This window comes from Thunnus maccoyii, chromosome 6, assembly GCF_910596095.1.
Source record: "Thunnus maccoyii chromosome 6, fThuMac1.1, whole genome shotgun sequence".
Classification (NCBI taxonomy): domain Eukaryota; kingdom Metazoa; phylum Chordata; class Actinopteri; order Scombriformes; family Scombridae; genus Thunnus; species Thunnus maccoyii.
The window spans coordinates 16500640-16520686 of NC_056538.1; positions in this window are offsets into that span (position 1 = coordinate 16500640).

The window sequence follows — 20047 nt, forward strand, 5'->3', positions numbered from 1 at the left end:
AGAACCATCAAATTTAGCTGGTAAATAGGAAAGCACATTGCATTCACTCACCATGAAAATATTTTTGAACAGATTTTGAGACATATCTTCATCCTAGATATAATAGCATTTCTTTGAGCTAAATGTCATATCATTAAATTCTTTAGTATGTTTAGTTATGTCTGAAAGTCAGAGGTAACCAACAAAACACTTGCAGCATCATTTTGCAGTAATTACACTGGAGAACTCTGCATTGATATTTATTTTCTACAAGTGACTGTAAAAGCTGCCAGAACAACATTGGGGATGTCTCCAGTAGTGACAAATGTTTATGTTTTTATGTTTTTGCAAAGTAAGTCACAAACGCACAATGACAGTCTCTTTGTTTTGCTTGACAGTATGATCTCTGCTTTGCATTTGCGAATCAATCAGCTGCTCCCAGGCAGAATACTTTTCAAAGTGTTTAGGGCAGATATTGTAGAAGACTGGGGCGCTACATTGCTATGTGTGTTGAAAACACTGAGACTGGAGCGTCCTCGTTGGGAGAGAATGGTCATTAGTTGCGAGAAACAATGCAAAGCACATCAAACACAGTTGTAGGTAGCATTGCCTTAGAGGAAATGAAAACAGCAGGATTTCAGTAATACTGGAGAGTTCTGAAGAAAGCAGTAATTAGCAACACATACTGCAAAAACATCCCACACATCCATTTTCTAAGAGAAAAAAATCTCCTTCATGGGTCATATCGCCCCTACCTGTGAAAACTAAAGACAGCCCTTTGTGCTCCATTCTCACAGTCTATTTTTCTTCACTGTTTCACACCTAATCAATGGAAACAAGGAGGTGTCTTTATTAATGTGTTTATTGTAAATATAGCTGGCTGCAGTTCTACAATGCTTAATCTATTTTGAAGAAGCAGTAAGCTTGGTTCTCCTTTCAATTAGAATGGGCTCTCTTATGATTAAGCCTGTGCTCTTCAGTCAGAAAGAACAAGATGTGATCAAAGTACCCTAAAGCCAGTTAAAGCTCCTTTATTTCAATGCATACATAATGCATTTACAAGACAACAGACAACTAAAGATGGCAACAATGTTTACAGTGTTCACATTAAAGAATGTGAGATCACAAAAGCAGAATTTAGCAATGGTCAGACACACTCAAACAGATTATAAGAACTAAAACTAAGAGAATTATTAGTACAGCCCCGTCTGAAGCAATTAGCAACGCAAATCACTACACACACACACAAATAAGCTTATAAGAGGGATGGAGAAAGAGTCAGAGCAAAAGACAGCGGGAGAGAAATAATCACAGAACACAAGACAAGACAGAAGTCAGTAGAAAAGGAGGAAGCAGTTAGTGAAGAGGAATGATTGGGGGAGTGAGACGATAATGGAGTGAGAGGGAGGAGGGCAATTGAGTAGAATTTGTGATTTTTTAAAGACAGACAAAAGACACTGAGCTCACCTCAGAAAGTCTAGCCAAGCAAAATCATTCCCCAAAAACAACTTACTCCTGTGGAAGATGCTCTCAGTCACCTGGTGACTTGACCCACACGCTCTGCTACCTCAGAATGATGGGATTATAGGAGTCGTTTTTCAAAATATCTGAAGTTCCAGAGATGACTACAAATCCTGTCCCCGAGTTTTCTGTCTCTGGCTTAACAAGGAAAGGCATGTCTGTAACCTCTGAGCAAATGTCCTCTCATTTCCTTCCTCAATTACCCATTGAAGGGTACCTTTACAATGGCAAACCTTTTTGCTTCCACCCAAATTCTGGCTATGTGATATTATATCTTCATGAATTTCAAAAGAATTTAATTCACTGTAAGGTCCTCTGGTGATACATTTTACTCCAACTGACAACCTTTGATCTCACAATCAGCAAGGCGCACTCCCACTGAGGTATGACTCTAGTTACATAAAAGTGATATCAAATATATACTATATCAATTAAACTGTATATGCAGGGCATGAAGTCAACACCATTTTACATCATATGCATTATAATGTAATCTAATAGAATTGATGTGAAACAAAATGTACCAGAGTTAAGAGTATTATTTTAAGTCTTTTATAAAATGACATCAGTGTTTTTGTTAGTTTTCAGAGAACAAAATAATAGAAGAACCGAGCAACAGTAATGAGTCCCTCAACAAATAATCTTTTAGGCATATGAGAGATTTAGAGACATCTGAAATCAGATGAAAATTGTGAGCGATAATTACTTTTGCATTTTGGAATACTATTGCAATATGAACCTGTTTAGAACCAGCATCAATAATACCTGAGCATAAAAAACAGGTGCTTTTAAAATGTGCACTGAACACAGAATAAATTAGATGTTGTGGCCATAAACATTATGGGAGTGTAGCTTTGGTTCAATGAGAGTTGATTTATTGTTGCTATATTACCATCAGCCCGGTACCGTATACCATCATTCATTAGATTATAATTAGAAATAATCCACCGATGTGATCTTTGCACTCAGTGCCAGCAATTCATCCATGTCTGTACAGTATGTGTGTGTATTCGCCTGTGTAATATATGTGTGTGAGTTTGTTTGTGTGAATTTCTGGCCCCTCACTTATGCTGCATCCAGCCTACTTTCCCAGAGTACACTGCATCTCGCAATGGAGATGGATTACCCTGTCAGCTTTCTTGCAGAGCCACTGCAGAGTGTCTTGTGTGTATAATTTACTGTATCTGAGAGAAAGCATGAACATGCGTTCATGTGTTTGAGCACATGTGCTAACTGAGTTTTTATCACATTTGTCTCTTTGAATATGCTCATATGCAGCTGTGTTCATGTACATATAACCTCTGCATAACTTGTATGTGTGTCTTGCATACAGTTATGTGTGTATGCATAAATCTATGTAGAGATGTGAGAACACGTTGTTACTATATAGAAGTCTTTGTCGATGTGATGTGTCGATGTGTGTCGAAGTGCTTGCTTGTTGCTGTATCTACGTGCTTACTTATGTGTCTAGATTTTTGTGTGCACATGGAAATAACTGCATGGATTGCATGTGTGTGTCAGTGTGTGTGTGTGTGTGTGTGTGTGTGTGTGTGTGTGTGTGTGTATGTGCCATCTATTTCTGCAGAGTGTACTCTAGCGAGAACACTGGGTTATTAACGACCTCAAAAGCAGCATCATCCATCTGCTCTATGCACACGCAAACATACCGTGCACACTTACATGCAAGCACACAGACACAAAGTTCACTTGAATTAGACATTGTATGCTGTTTGTGTATTAGTTTAAGTGAGCATGCTTGTGTGTCTATGCACATATGTACCCATGAGGGTCTGTAGTGTACAAAGCCTAATCTCTATAATGCTGTAGTGATTAATGGTAAAACAAATCTGTAAGATTCCTGCTTTCACATTGACAATATGAAAACTGAGCAAAAAATTACACTTCATCTTTCTCTGTCTCTCCTTCTCTCACTTCCTCAATAATTGTATGTCATTATGATCTATTCCTTCAATGGATGCAAGGAAATAAAAGAAAGCAAAAAAGTGAGGTTGGGAGCAAACAACTGAAATTGAGGCATTCAAGGCATGACAGCAAGTGGATGAAGGACAGGCAGAGACCATGGCGAAGTAAAGCACTGAAAAGAGATAAAAAGTGTTCCTACAGAATGGGGTATCTTTCAAAACCAGTGGCGAAGGCCAAGCTTTTATTGGCTGCACGAAAAACTTGGTGGGGGCCTGTAACTTAGCAACAACCAATGACACATGGATGTTAACAGTGAGGAGGTGGGAAGAGTGTGTGTTATGGTTGTGGGGGTGTAGTGAGAGTGTGTGTATGGGGGCTGTGAGAAAGTGCAAGATTGGTCTGGAGATCTCGCAAGTAATGAATCTGGAGTGTTGCCGTCAGAGAGGGTGAATGTGGGGGAGAGAGAGATAGATCCAGAGAAACAGAGAAGGAGAGAGAGACTGCACTTGTGTTGCAGTAACAGTGTAGTGGTCTGCAGTTTATTTTTGTCCAATATACACAGTGCCTCAAAGTGTCCTTGTATCATCATAAAAACAAACACACTGATCTGCTTTTATTCACAAGTGCTTTAACTCAGAGGGAGAAGTTTCACCATGGGCCTATTAAACTATATTTTAATGAAATAAATACCAACAATTGTCTCATTTTAACTTTCCTCATCATTTGGAGAAAACCCCAAAAGTGTACCCAAACTCTCTCCAGAGTCCTTCATCATATGAGTGAGAGCTGTTGCTTCCTTGTCATGCCACACCTCTACTGTATCCATGGGAATTGTGCAGCAGAACGTTTACAGCTCTCTTGAAAAGCAATGCATTGAAGAAATCATTGAAATGTGATTAAAATAAAATGTGTGTTCACAAAGTGAGTGAACAAGTTCAGCATCTTCTAGACCACAGCAAAAACTGTCTGCAGTGAAGCAGTGGAATACCGTAGCTGATTGAACAGCAGTAGCCAAGCCTTGCTTTGACTCTGCACACTCTTTGCAGCCCTCCATGGTAAATTTGCCTGTGATAGCAGTTTAAAACAACATGCAGTAGACTTTTGAGGGGGAAACAAATGGAGCTCTCTAGTGCTGCCAAATTGTTCAATGGATAAATAATACACAGTATAAAAATCCAAAAGGCGTAATAAACCTTTACAATGCAAGATAATTGCCCATAGAGTTGGGTTTTAATTTGTAATTTCATCAGTAGCCAATGATGATATACATGTGTATGTGTATATATGTATGTATGTGTATATATATATATATATATATATATAGTATGTTTAATGAGTTTTGAGGAGTAGAACACTCCATGATTATCTTATGCCGGTTTGCTTTAGTGGAAGGTTTGTCATCTATCCATGACATATAGATATTCTCCCTTGCAGCATATGCAAGGATATCATACAGTCTGCCAGAACTAGCACTAATAATTGCATCATGACTCGGGTGACCCAGGAGCAAAGAAAGAGGGTTCATATGCAAAACCACACCAACTGTTTTTTCCATATCTTGCAAAATATCCATCCAATATGCTTGAATTTTAGGACAGGACCAGACATAATGAATGTAGGTCCCTACTGAGATTTTACATTTTTGGCACAAAGGTGTAAGCTGGGGGTTCAATTTATGTCTTTTGTTGGGAGAGATCTGCACATGGTGCAGGATTTTAAACTGCAACAGTCTAGCACAGTTACACACTGATATCTTCTTTGCATGGTCCCATATCACATCCCATTTATCCTCATCAATGTTTACACCAAGTTCATTTTGCCATATCTGTGCAACATCCTGCACATTCAACACATCAGTCTGGCTTAAGACATTACAGGAATGAGTTATGGATTTTTTAGTTGGACCTAGGAGAAGTAGCTGCTCTAAGGCTGATGCTGTAGCATTGATATTGAAAGTAGTTTTTCTAGTTATGAAATCTTGAATCTAGAGATATCTAAAATAAATCACTGATTTTTTTCATTCCCTGGGAGTGCTGTTCTCATTGTCTATCATACCTGGCAGGAAACCAGGGTTACCTTGAATTGGAATCAGCAGGAAGGTTAAATTAGACCTTCCTTCAAGTTCTTGTGTAACAAACCACATCCTTAAAGTATTGGAAATTATGAGAGTGTTGTTACAGAGACTCCTAGCTGACTTTAAATTCTTAGAGGACAAAAAGCCCAACAGGGAGCCAGTGGTCTGTGACATTTCCAGGTCCAACCAAACAGAAGTAGGATCGTCCTTAACTCATTCTGCTATAAATCTCAGTTGAGAGGCTAGCTGATACCATTTGATGTTGGGGACATGTTGGGGACCCTAAACCTCCTTTTGAGCTAGACAACTGTAACTTTGGCATTTTTAGCCTAGGCTTTCTTTTGTTCCAAAAAAAGTCATTCCAACCAACTATTAAGTAACTTCTGTACCTTGCTTGATATAAGCGAAGGGTTCATCTGTAGGGGGTTTAGTAATCTGGGCAGGATATTCATTTTTATGATAGAGTCTCTGCCAAGCAATGATAAGGGAAGTGGAGCACATCCATGCAGGTCCTTATTTATAGTATCTAGGAGAGGGTTGAAATTGGCTTTAAACATCTGATGAAACATAGGAGTAGCCTAGAGAAGCCTAAAGATTTGGAGAAATTGATTTTGTAACCAGAAAAAGAACAGACTATCAACAAGACGTGGAACGGAAGGCTCCAACACATACAGCAAGACATTGTCCGCATAAATGGAGATTTTATGTTGGGCTCCACCTACATTTATATCCTTTATTGCTGGGTCCTGCCTGATGGCCTCGGATGGAGTGGGAAGTTGTTTGATCTCTAACCATTGGTGATAACCGAAGCTAAGGGCTTATTATATAAGAGTTTGACTCATTTGACAAAATTTTCCCCCAGATTAAATTTAGAATGCAGAACCAATCAGGCCATTTGACATGGTTGAAGGCCTTTCCTGCATCCAATGAGATGACTATACCATCAGTTTCTTGTGTTTGGCAGAGATGAATAATATTCAAGAGCCTTCTGACATTGTGACTATAATTTCTGCCTTTGAGAAAGCCTGTCTGAGACTGCCAGAGATTTTTTTTCAAATTTTATTAACCAATTTAAATAATCTAGTTTGAAAGTATGTGTAAAATTAGCTCAACTCTACTTCTTAAGCGTACTTAAGTAGACGATTATGCAGATAATCGTTAGAAAGGGTTTAACTAACTAATAATATATGGTATTTTGGTACCCATTCACCCCTGATATAAATTTACTTCTATTTACCTTCATGGCACTTTAAGTTACTTTTGTGTGGTAAAGTGTGAATATGGAAACAGGCTAAGTTTCTCTGTGCTCCTCGAGAAACCCACCATAAATCTTTGATAAGTCTTTTCTGATCTTTCTGATTGACCATCTCTTCCCCGTTCAGGTGTCACACACTTAGGACAAGGGTACAAACCACAGTGCCAGCAAGGATCTGCCCTGCCAAAATGTCCTCAAGCAAGAAACGGAATCCCCATTGGCTCCAGCGGTGCTGTTCTGTTGCTGACCCTGACCTTCTCATGGAAGAGGACGAGACGAAGACGATGTCTCTGTGGGGATCGGTATTATTATAGCCTATGAGGTGTGCTGTTCACCTTCTGAAATCAATGGGAAAAATGTGTGCTCATTCTTCTCCTTGCCAGGGCAGCAGCTGCTTCAGCTATAATCTCAGGAACAGTCATGTGTTATATCTTTCAGAGAGCACAGTGCATGTGTTGAGTTAAGACCTCCTTACTCCTTGATTCTTCAGTCACAATCCTGAAAGAATATGTGAATGTTACTCTTTTCTTTACTGTTCACTCACCTTCTGCTTTTACGCTCAACCCTCTGCCACAACCACAGTGAGTTTGTTTCATTATATACACCTGAAAATAGACATATCCCTCTTGTAGGGACAACACAGTCATCCATGAATAAACCCATGTCTGAGGTTGGTGCAAACAGGTCAGCAGATATTATTCAACCTACTCTGACTCCAACTCTGCTTTCAACCTGCGTTTATATAGTTCTCACACTGCTCAGCTTTGGTATGAAAATTAAACATTTCTGGGCACATGTCAGAGGAAGCCAATTAATATGAACCACAAGGAGAATGTGATGAAGGAGCTAAAGAGGAGCCCCCAAAGGAAACATTAAAAAAACTTAACAGAAAGAAATGCAAAAATAAGAAATCTGGCCAAGAAAAGTTTATAATTTTACAGTTAAAATGCACCCTTTGTTGGCAGCATTTTCTGGTCAAAGTTGAGGAGAGACGTGCACTAGTGTGTTACACTGTCAGCCAGAAATACAATGACTTTGGTAAACAATGTAAGTAAACACAGATCATTTCAAATTTTTCACAAAAAGGACTCTAAGGATATAGCCTTGTTAAAGTTGTAATTGCTGCTGAATTATACTCTGAAAGATGGAAATTCAATGGTAACTCCGGGGGCAGCTGTATGGTCAGAAGAATAAAATTTTATTACGTTTCTCATGTTCAAAATACTATGACTGCACCACTAGTCCTGTGGCTTTCAGTACATTGGGATTTTGTGGTGCTGAACAGAGAGCTCCTTTAATTTGCTGCAATATTATTTTCCCCCTATTACTGAAATGGTATTCATTGTCATAAACTATAGCCATTACTGAAATGATGTTAATATAAAGGGCCAAAGCTGTCTAATCTCTTTTTCTCTATTGCCATCTTTGTTTCTCACACTTCATTGCAGCTGGATGGCATATAGTATTGCTGCATATTTGTTATTTATGCTGCATTGGTGACTACATTTGATACTGTCTTCTTCATGGAAGTTCATAGTCACAGCACAATTTATGTATTGTGTTTATTAGAAGGTCATAGTTTTGCACTTCTCCTGTCATCAAAACCTCATTCCAGCTAAGTTACCAAAGCTGGCAACCCTGCAAATACATACACGGTAGCACAAACAAATGTCCACATCCACATAGATACACAGGTGCTGATATACACAATAGCCCAGACAAACCCTCACCTCCAATGTGGAACTGATACACCACTGGGATCTGAGCCACACACACACACACACACACACACACAGATGCTGTCTTTCAGAGATCTGTGCAAGGGAGAGAAACAGGCATTTGCTAATGGCTCTTTTGTTACACGACTCCTTAGCTCCTCCTCTCCTCTCCTCTCCTCTCCTCTCCTCTCCTCTCCTCTCCTCTCCTCTATCTATTTACTTCTGTTTCTTGATGTTTCACACTTTGTCTCCAATTCTTGTTTCTTTCAATCCATTAATCTAACTGTCTTTTGTGTCATTGTCATCCTTTTTTTTTTCTCCAGTCTGCGTTCTTTCTCTATGTCCTCCTCTGTATCTTCTTTCTAACACTCTGTCCTCTCCCTGTCAGTACAGTAGATAATGAGGTGATTGCGGCTGCTAGCACAGTGCATCAATGCTTGTCGCTCTGCACTCCATTGTAATACTAACCGCGGCCTCTGGTTTACTGTAATACTAACCACACGCACTTACACACACGTCCTTGCTGCTCTGTCTCTTCTCCATGATACCAATCTCCTCTTCTTCCTCTCTTCCTCTTTCAGTGGTCCAACGTTATATTTAACACGCACATCTGTCACTCCCTCTTGCTGCCTCACCACATTACAAACTAACTATACATCTCTCTCATCGTTGCCTTGACTAATTTGGTCTAACTCTGTTACTTCATCTGTCTGCCCCAGTACAGAGATAACTTCACGTCACCTTTTCTCAGTGAGTGGCAGCATGCCATGGCTGCTTTAAAGCAGAAGTAAGGAAACAAAAAAAAAAAGAAAAATCTGTTTCTATCAGCCTTCTATTTTTCAAAATTTCAACCAAATGTTTGCAATATTTTGGCATTTTTTTGCAAATTGAAAGAGAGCAAATGAACTGGTGAAGGTTGTAGACATTACCACATGGTAACTCCTTTTTTCAATGATTTTAATGGTTGGATCCCTGGAAAAAGAGGTTATTGTGACACAGAAAAACTCAGTGAAAAAAACAGCTACAAAATCAACAAAGACTGCAATGAAAGAGCAACCACAGCAACCAAGGGAATATGAAGATCTAGAAGCTGTTTGATCATCAGCTGTTTAATGTGCTGGTACAAGCACAGCTAAGTTGACCTTGAGATGATACATTTTAAAGAGCTGACTGCAAGATGTTGGCATGTAGATTTTGATAAAGGCAAGGAAATGGAAGAGAAAACAAATCCAGTCCAGTTGTTCTCTGTAGTGCTTTTGCTTTCACCTTTCCTTTATATGTGAGCTTTTTTCTTTTGTCTGAACCAGCCATAAGCAAGTTTCTGATACTGTGGCCTTGAGGCGTACAAGTCAAGGGACCATGAAGCACACCTCTGCACGCTTTTCTATCTTTCTTCCCTCAGTCTATCTCTGCCTCCCTTACACACAGTCACACACTTTGTCTATACAAGATCTCTCCAAATACTGCCGTAGCTAATGGGGTCCTGACATCAAACGCTTCTCAATCTGAAACACTACTAAATATAGACCTTTTCTTTTCATTAGGTTTCATTACATTTTTACTCGTTGCCTCTCCTTAATGAGTCCTTCTTCCTAACATCTTTTATTTCTCTTTCTTCCTCTTTTTCTTTCCTCCCTTCCTTGGCTCCTTCTATACTTTCTTAAATAATTTCTTCTTTGCTCTCATTCGAGGTTTAATACAGGTTTAGCTGTGACAGATGTGTCTCATTTTGCAATACAGGAGTAGCAAGCAGCTCTGATTCGGTGACTATGGTGATTGGGGTGTAATAATATTGCAGAAAAAAGAAAAGGGGAAGCAAGAAGTAGAACTGAGAGGGTGGAAATAAATAGAGGAGACAAGGGGGTAGGCGAGTAAAGAACAACAGAAACATGCAACAAATGGTAAGCTGATCAGGATACAATCAGGGACGAGAGGGAAAGAAAAGCAAAACACAAAAGATATGGGAGCGGGAAGTAGAAAGGGAGAGAAAGGAGAGGAGAAAAAAGAGGCTAGAGAGTTGTGTGTGCCACTTGGTAGTCATCACAGAGAAGCTTTCTCCATTCAGGAACTCGGCGTGCAGCTGTCGCTTCAGGGAACTGATCACACACACTCAGTCACAGATACAAACACACACACACACACATACACAAACGCACACACTATCTTCCCCTCACACACACTCACACACATGCTCTCATGCTTTGGGCTGTGCTTTGAACTGATCCCTGCCACTGGAGAAGCACACACAGAGAGCTTGCTGATAATAATATTATCCTATGGCCTTCATATGGTAATATGGTTTTATTGCTATGAAGAAATATGAATATTATGGCTTTCAGAGGCAGCTTAGGGAATTACATGGCTGTCATGGTTCTCAGCTTCAATAGAATATTTACATTCCCTATTTATCTAGGGTCTCTGGGTGGGAAATCTATTAAGTTATTTACCTTTGCCATGGTATGTGTTGGCATGTCGAATAGTCATACCTATGAGTGTGCACAAAGGCAAACTGTAGGACATGCATTCAGATGCCATTGAGTGAAGGTCACATCACAGCAGGATGGACTGGCACACATTTGGATAGAAAGGAGCTTTGGCATGATGAAGCCAAACTAATACACAGCAGGACATGAAAAGAGCAGGAAAACCCACACACTCTTATTAGCATGCTAGCATAAGTTAGTTTAGTACAAGTTATACATTATCCAATTTCAAGAGAGCCTTTTTACTAAAAATGAATTTATTTTACATTAACATCTACATCTAACCTTATCTCATCTCAGCAAGTCTAACTCCTTTGTTTCCTGTTTCAACAAGTGTGTTGAGTACATTCTCAACATAGTTACAATCATCTTCACTAAGCTTAATCACTCATTGATTTTCTTTTAAATTAAAGGATCACATTATGAAACAAGCTGCTCCCTGATTTGAGGATCTACTGACATCTGGAGAATCAGAATCCCCTCCATCCATACATTACCCTACCACTCTCCAACTCTGCTACTCAAGCATTTTGTCTTATGCAGCCCAGATCTGTAGGCATTCTTCTGTCCATTATACTACATCCAGGAGCTCCAGTGAAATGTTCCCTTTGCCTCCACCACATGAAAGATGAACACATCTCCATCACTGGCATCCCTTCATCCAGACCATTTCACTTTACTCTCAGACCAACACCAATGTATCATGTGAGCTACTCGTATTCCAGTCTACAAGAAATCTCTGACTCCCTGTCTCACTTCGCTGTGAGAAACACCAGTCTTGGGACTGCTATCCAACTAATGGCCCACCGTTTTTATCGTCAATCTTCAAGTGAGTATGCAGCTTTGCCACTCGATCACTGCATTCCAAAAAGCGATATAAGACAGCTTTGCTTTCCCTCTGTCCATATACTGTATATTTTTTTATTACCGGCTTATTTTCCAACCCTATTACCATCCAATGTGGACATAATTCTTAGGGACACTGGACTATTCCTATAAGCTCCTGAAGAAAGCATTGTTTTGACAAAACAAGATACAAATCATTGCTGATTTTTCTATGAATATTGATAAGCAGTTTCACTGTGTGCACAGGGACAGAGACACATACCCACAGTAGCAAATGCATGCACACACACAAACTTACAAGAAATAAAATATGTGGAGGTTCCCCGACAGATCATTTATATTCAAACATCTGAAATAGGGTGCAACAACACACAGAGGATGCATTTAGAAACTACTTTCAGATGTTTACGGTGCTTTCTGAGGTGCACAAAGGCCACATATGATAACTTAAAGCTGTTAGGATGTTTATGTCTTTGACAAGTCCCTGATCAAGAGCTTAGAGATAATACACTTAGATGGGTTTTGAGCTTCATGAATAACAAGGTGAGACAAGCGATGCCCTCGAAATGGCAAAAACAATAACTACAGATGCATATATTTCCTCCAGCGCAACTGATGCTTCACTGACAATCATAGTATATAATGATGGTGGGAAAAACACCATCATTAAATGCCATGATTATGGTGCCATAACTATTTTACAAGGATGTCTAAGGTGTCATCAATCTTGATTTATTCAGTATTTCTTGAAAACTGCTTTTAGATCAAACTATTAAAATGTATATTACCCCTAAATGCATCATTCCAGCAATGATGAAAGACAGTAGATATTCATATATTTTTCTCTTAAAGTAACAGAATAATAATGATAAATGTGGAATATCATCTACAGATGCATAGTCCTATTTCAGTTTTTGAGAAATGTCTTCATCTGATGTGTAAGGACAATGAGTGACTCCAATAGATACCCAGCAGACAGACAAGCAAAAGTTTTGAGCAGAAAATTAATTTTTTCACACAATATGTGCATTGTTACAAAGTCACCCTGTAACACTGTAACAAAAAAATGAATGGAATTCCTCTTTAACATTTGATCTTATTTTTCCCCCGCTTTACTGAAAATGTACCAAACCACTATCCCACATTCCTGGTAAATACTGTATATTGTTTTTTGTGTAGCACTACATCCCTAATATACTGTATGAGAATGTGGGGCCTTTGGGTGAATTTATGACAGATTCAGTGCAAATTTTGCAATGCCTTTCATGCAATTCGGGAATGCAATCAGCATTACATTAATGTCTGGTTTACTACGACAGAAGCTTACACTGGAAATATCCATAATCACATTTTGCAAGTATCAGAGAGCTATTCAGGGGTGAAATTTGAGGCGGGCCTCAGCTGACAGGCAAACTACTCAAGCACCTGTTTGATAAATAACCTTTATACCTGTAGGCACAGAAAAGCATTTAAAACAAGGCACATAGTTAAATTAGTCCCTGCGTTTGTGTAAATGTATAGTGGCAACAACTTAACGCCACCTAACCAGGCTTTCTGGAAGTTTCATTGATTCCACTGACGTCTTCATAACATTTGACCTGTGTGAGTAACTGACGTCACACAGTGGTTGTGTAAGAGTCATCAGTCTCACATGAATGAACAGCACTGGAGGACCAGCTGCATACTCCAACAAAATTAAATCTGGCATGTTTTCACAAGCAAAATTACACGTTTGTGAACACAAAGAGGAGCCACATTTGGCATTTTTCATTAATGTGCACAGGCTGACTTGGCAGACTTGGAAATGTCCCTAAACACAATGTCGCCTGCAACTGGTCAAAAAATTCACATGATTGCTTGTGGTCTTCATATTTCCACTTTACATCCACATAGTTATGCACATTTACATCTCCCATGTTTCTTTCTTTGTTTTGAATGCTATATACAGTGGTTACATGCTCATCATCAAGACATTAAACAGACCTAAGTAACAGTAATGTTCAGTTGCAGTTTTGATGTATGCTCCATTTCATAGGTGTATGGGGTACAGGTTAGTGGGTTTGAAAAGTGCAAGGTGAGGTATTTGTTGAAAATCTGAGTTGTCTTGAAAGATCATACATCTAAGATGACTTTGCTTTGTGTCTGCTTTGTGTCCCTGTGGGACCAAACAGAAACACCAGGCCAAATTACCTGGATGGCTAAGAATTTTCACAGAAATACAGAATGTGCTGCACCCACATTTAGTCCATTTTGTTCACTAGAGGCAGGTGATCCCAAATTAGCTTCCAAAAGGTATACACTGGTGATGAAAGAATGACATTATCCCATCTACTGGATATGTATTTATTAATAATTTTATGCCTATACCAATGTGACTTAGATGATTAGCCTTTATGTTGTCCTGTGATACTGTAGCAGTGCAAAAAGGGTGGCCGAAAGAGCTAAAGCATTGCAACGTGAAAGCATACAAGCAAAGTGAGAAAGCACAGACAGTGAAAAAGAACCTTTTCACTAATTTGACAACACATATTCTGTTTTTAGAAATGCCTTGCAATAACAAAAAGCATATGCAAAAACAGAAATACTGCAATGCGCACAAACACAACAGAAGTGAGCTACTAGAGGACAACAGAAATGTGTTTGCGGACCTGGTTGACTAGTGTTCTAAAATGTTGTATAAAAGGATTTCTCAGAGGCCTGACTTCACACAACCACTTGTCCACACACACACATACATACACAAGTGAATCAGTGTGACCTATTCCAATCTTTCAAGGCTTTGTGAACTTGTGCATCTTTAGCTCTAGAGATGTAGACTTCAAATATCCGATTCTCTCACATCAATCCCCTTCAATTTCCAAGATAACTAATCTGAGATAAACTGAAACTTCTATGATACCACAGTGCATACTTTATGCAATTCAGATGTTTAATCTATGAAGATTTCACAAAGGGATAGAGAAATAAAAAATAGACTGTATTGTAACAGAAATCAGAGTTCAAAGGAACAATCTTGAGTTATCTTAGAAATTATTAATCTGATAGAAGTTAGTTGTCAAACCCGTCTCACTCCGAAACTTTTGCAAAAGTTATTATCATGTCAAGACTTGTAGGAATGCCTCATCTGAAGTTGAAACTATTAGTATTGGGGTTTTGAGTCATCCTACTGGGAAAAATTATTGTAGGTGCTTCAACATGTTCTATTTCTAGCCCTCACAGTGGCTATTTTGCCTCACTGCTTGGTTAAAACAAGCATACTGAAGTATAAAATGTCTTGGATGTTTAAGCCGTTTAGTTCAACCTAATAAACCCCTCATGGCAGTTTCTCCTGGGTGCTGGCAGAAAATAAAACAGTGCGAGGAAGGCGGCTAGGGCTGCGAGCAAGAAGAAAAGAGGATAGTGGTAAAAAAAAAAAATGTTCTGCAAGCTCTGAAATGAAATCAGTTTTCAAACCACCTCTAAAACAGTGTATAAGCCAGAGTTAATACGCTGTAATTGGTTGGCTGGAGAGAAGTTCTGTAGCACAAATACATTTCATAAGACCTCTTCTGACTCTACTGTAGTTCAGCATACTGTGGAATTTTGTACTGTGTAATACAGATTTACAGTATTGAAACACAAGCAATAGACCAAAGAAACAGATTTTTATCTAAATATAGCAGGTCATTACTGGCTTTCATGTTAAACAATGTAACAGTTATGACCCAAAATACCATTTTGAGTGCTACATTAACACAATTTTCTATTAACAAGGAAACTGCTGACTTTTTTCCTACTTATTGAATAAACAAGTCTTTTTCATTGTACAAGAACACAGTTAGCTGACTATGTAAAACTGAGAATAATGTAAAGGATCAATCTGAAAAGCTGCACCAGCACTTTGTTACAGTAAAAGGTCAGATAAAGAATGGTCTTGGAATAGCATTATCATTTTTCCTCTAAAGATTTTTGCAGATGTGTTGGCTGTATATGTGCGACATATACAGCTAACACAACCTTATTCACCACACACAATACAAAAGCGGATGTATGTCTTGTTGTTTATGGTGGTAAAAGGTCTTAACAAAATGGCATATGAAGCAATAACAGAAAATACTGTTGATCCAAATAGTTGGGGAATATTGCTCACCTACACTGCAAGAAATTTTTTGAGAAGGTGTTACAGCTCTAAGGCATTGCCTGAGTTGTCCTCATGACCACTCTTTGGATAGCTGCCAGTAGCCACATACTTATGTCACTTCCAACAGAGAGAAAGCATAATAAAGAAGTAACTTTCTGTATTCCTGAAAATAAGTCAAAAGCAGTGGAGACTGAAGGGGTCACATAGCACCAGGGGTTGAGAGTTTTCATCTTTAGTAGTTGAAATTATTCATATATACTCATTTGGGTGAATGAAAAGTACTGTAGGTCACCCAACAGCATAAATGACACTCTTTTTAAATACAGTATTTATGAATTAAGGAGCATAAGATAATTGCAGGTCCTGCACTTTGTCTTTATAGCTCCTCATGTTTCCCCTTTAGTTGATAGCTCATGTCTGTCTCAGTCTCTGTTTTTTTGGTGTTTTTTACCTTTATCCCCAGTAGCCCACAGGGTTAAACCACACTGTGGTATGGTAGGCTTGCTGCCAAAATCATTATTTGTCCAGCTCTGCCTTTGTGCCAAACCCAGCTGATTCATAAAGGTTTATGCGTGCTGCCTTCAATTGTACAATTTGAAATTTACTGTGACAACTCTGCATTTCAAGTGACAAATCTGAGTCTGAATGACTAATGAGCTTAATTTCAGAGTATACTGCTAAATGCTTTGCATTTCAATACTACACTAAGGATAGACAACAGCAGGCAAGTGTGACAACTGATGATTTGTGTTGGACAACAACAGCTTACCTCCCTTTGATTTATATCTATCAATCAATCCTCTGTCTATTTAGTGTTGATAGCAGCATCACACCTGTAGTAGAGGTAGATCCCATTGGACCACAGCACAGCTCTCATCTGATATTGTACACAGATGCACACGGCTACAGACAAACGCTCCCACACACGCAAACACATACACGCGCACAACACATGCACTCACACAGGAACACATTCACATTCATGTGTAAATAAGTGCTGAGGGGCATTCAACCTCAGGTTTGGTTTACTCATATACACTTAATTTAAACTTAATGTAATTTATAGAGCTCCTAAATTTTACAGGATGGGGGGAGAAATTGAAAAAAAAACAAGCTTAGCCATCGCAGAACAGTTGCTGCAACAACTGTTCTTTTCAAGATGCACATTCTCAACTGTCCAGCAGACCTGAAAGCACTGCTACCCCCAGCTCATGTCCTAGGTCAAACCACCCGGAGGTTACCACCAAGCTGCCTTGTCGCTCCCCAGGGCTAACACCAAATGCCTTGACAGGAGCTTTCTCCACTCTGCTGTAACAACATGGAACAGCTTTCCCCCTGCTGTCGTTGGAGACATCACATCAAGTAGTGTAGTTCAAGAAGAGACTGAACAAACACCTTCTCAGCACAAGACTGCAATCCTAAAGCTCAAAGACTTAAAATATATGCAAATCAGCCTCATATATGCATATTACTGAGTAGCTGCAGATCAGTGATGGGCTCTCTGAGTGGTATTCATGAAGCTTGTATCTGTAAAGGCATAATAAAAGAAAAACTGATGATGGCTAGTTGTCCCCATTTCACATAAATTAGTGTATTACCTGTGTGAGTGCACAAAACATAATGTACTACCCTATACTAATAATACTATAATACTAATTCTCCAATGGGGATCATTAAAGTTTTGTTAAACTCCATTGGCAATAACTGTTTATGCATGTTTCTTGTGTAATTAGAAAGAAACAATAGTGCAAGCTCCTTGTCACAGGTCCCAACAGAGTGCATTTTGCATCCCTCAATTAGCACAGTTTTAAAACCATACAGGGCAGAAAATTAAGAGCTTCAATAGAGTGAGAGCAGCCAGAAGCTGTATGTCAGTCCTTACCTACCTCTATCTGGTGTGCTGTGATTTATTAAGACTCAACATGAAGATAAATTGTGGTGACTGGTAAATGGACTGGATAAGAGAGATGGCCCGGGGAGATGGATCCAAAGACCTGAAGAAGAGAACAGAGAAACAAGACATAGTTAGTGCATTATTGTTTTATGGGATATTATGATTCATTAAAACGTGCGTACCTATGGCTAACATTAGCAAGCCAGCAAGAACACACAACATATGTATAAGACAAATTTGGAATTACCCCAGTTGCATTTCCTCCAGAGCAGTCTGTCAGTTGAATACATAGACCATCAACCCTCCATTAATCCTGATAAGGCAGCGAGCACGCCGACCCCCAAGTGTAAAGTAATGGAGCTTCACTGGGATTAGTAACTGTGATGTAATAACTGAATTTCAGATTGTAATCCCTTACACTACTCGTTCCTGAAAAAAAGTAATTACATTAGTGTAACGTGTTACTAAGTAATGCTAAATCTAGTATGACATTTTAAAGAGTACTCCAATTATACTCTGTTACAGTCAGTAACAGTGTTTCATACAATGGCTGAATTAGGTGTCACCCGTGATTGTTATCTTTTTTTTCAATCTCTCTTTTTAGTTATCTCATAGGGAATATATATACTACTATTTTGTAACTCAAGATATCAAGACTGTAATTCAGTTCATGGCAAGCAGAAACCTAAAAGCCAGAACATAATATAAATTTCCAATGCCTAGAAAATACTTTTGGCACCTTGTAATGTGGGCACTGATGCAAAAATTATGTCATTTTTTAACAATTCATCCAATATTGATCAAAGCCCTATCAAATTGAAAGTGACAGTCTGCACTTTTGTGTTTTAGTAAAAGGTACACACACATAAACACACATGCATCAAAAAGGATGCAGACACTTTGGCAGTCAGTTTTCCAGCCAGCTGAGCTAACAAGCTGCAAGTTATTAGAAAATCATTACTCACATCAGAGGCCCAAAGGCATCTCATCACTAAGACATGAAACAGCAATGTGACACAGCTTATCATTTTGTAGACGTTCTACGTGGCATTCTACACATATAGGTGATTGCACTCAGATTATCAAAAGCTATTAATGACTATGATAAAGCTGACAGTACATGTTTTTCCTTCCACGCATACTGACAACTAATCTCAACGAGCAGTGACAGAAAAACTAGTATGATAGATCTTTTTGCAAGCTTGTTCTGGTTGGCAGTTGCAATGAGCTCATGTCAATGTGGTTACTGTAATATTTAGGGATGTAACAATATGTGTATTCATCCCGAACTGTCACGGTACGGACGTTATGGTTTGGGACGCACACAGTCGTATGAAGAATATGCCCTAAGATCCAAACAATTACTGTGAAATAGTTTAATTATCCACTTATTCTGACGTGCGGAATAATAATTCTAAAGCGCAACTTCCATCCAGAATGTTTTGGCAGCGCACGACTTAGCTGTAGCATGCTCATGGGTGTATGCTAGCCAAAGAAGCCTGGTCACCCTGTAGTGTTGCTGCCGTCAGAATGACAAACAAGAGACCCATGACACTGACTGAGTAAACACTATTAAAATATGCGCTGTTATCTCTGTAGTGAAACAATATCGTGTCTTCCTCCCCTCTCTGTGACAGTCATCTCCCCGTTCCCCTCCCCTCTATTTGACAGTGGGCTTTTCACTCCACCTTGAGTGAAGCTGTTCAGAACAATGATAAAAACATTTGATTTCTGACGTAGTCAGACAGCATGCCGTGAGAACCAGTTCTGAGAGAGAAAAAGTAGTTAAAAAGTATGAAAGTAAAAGTAGTGGTTTGGTCCCTCTGATTGATATATATATCCTTATAATTTAACCAGGAAGTCTCTTCAGATTGAAATCTCTTTTCTGAGGGAGACCTGGCTAAGACAGCACACCAATTACAGTTTAAGTAGAAATAAAACACAACAGATTAAATTGTAAATCCAGCTCAAATAGTTGGAAGTTGCAATTCTCAGTTACATGGACTTTTAATATGGCTTTACCTTTTTCCATATATTATATATATTATTATTTATGACATTATTAGATCATTAATACTGAACCATCAGTGTGTAAGCAGCATGTTACTGTTATAGCTGCTGGAAGTGGAGCTAATTTCAACTACTTTATATACAGCTAGACCATAAATCAGCATAAAACAGCTGTCAGCAGGTGTCCTGACTCCGTGCAAGTAACAGAAAGGTTGTTTTCCTTT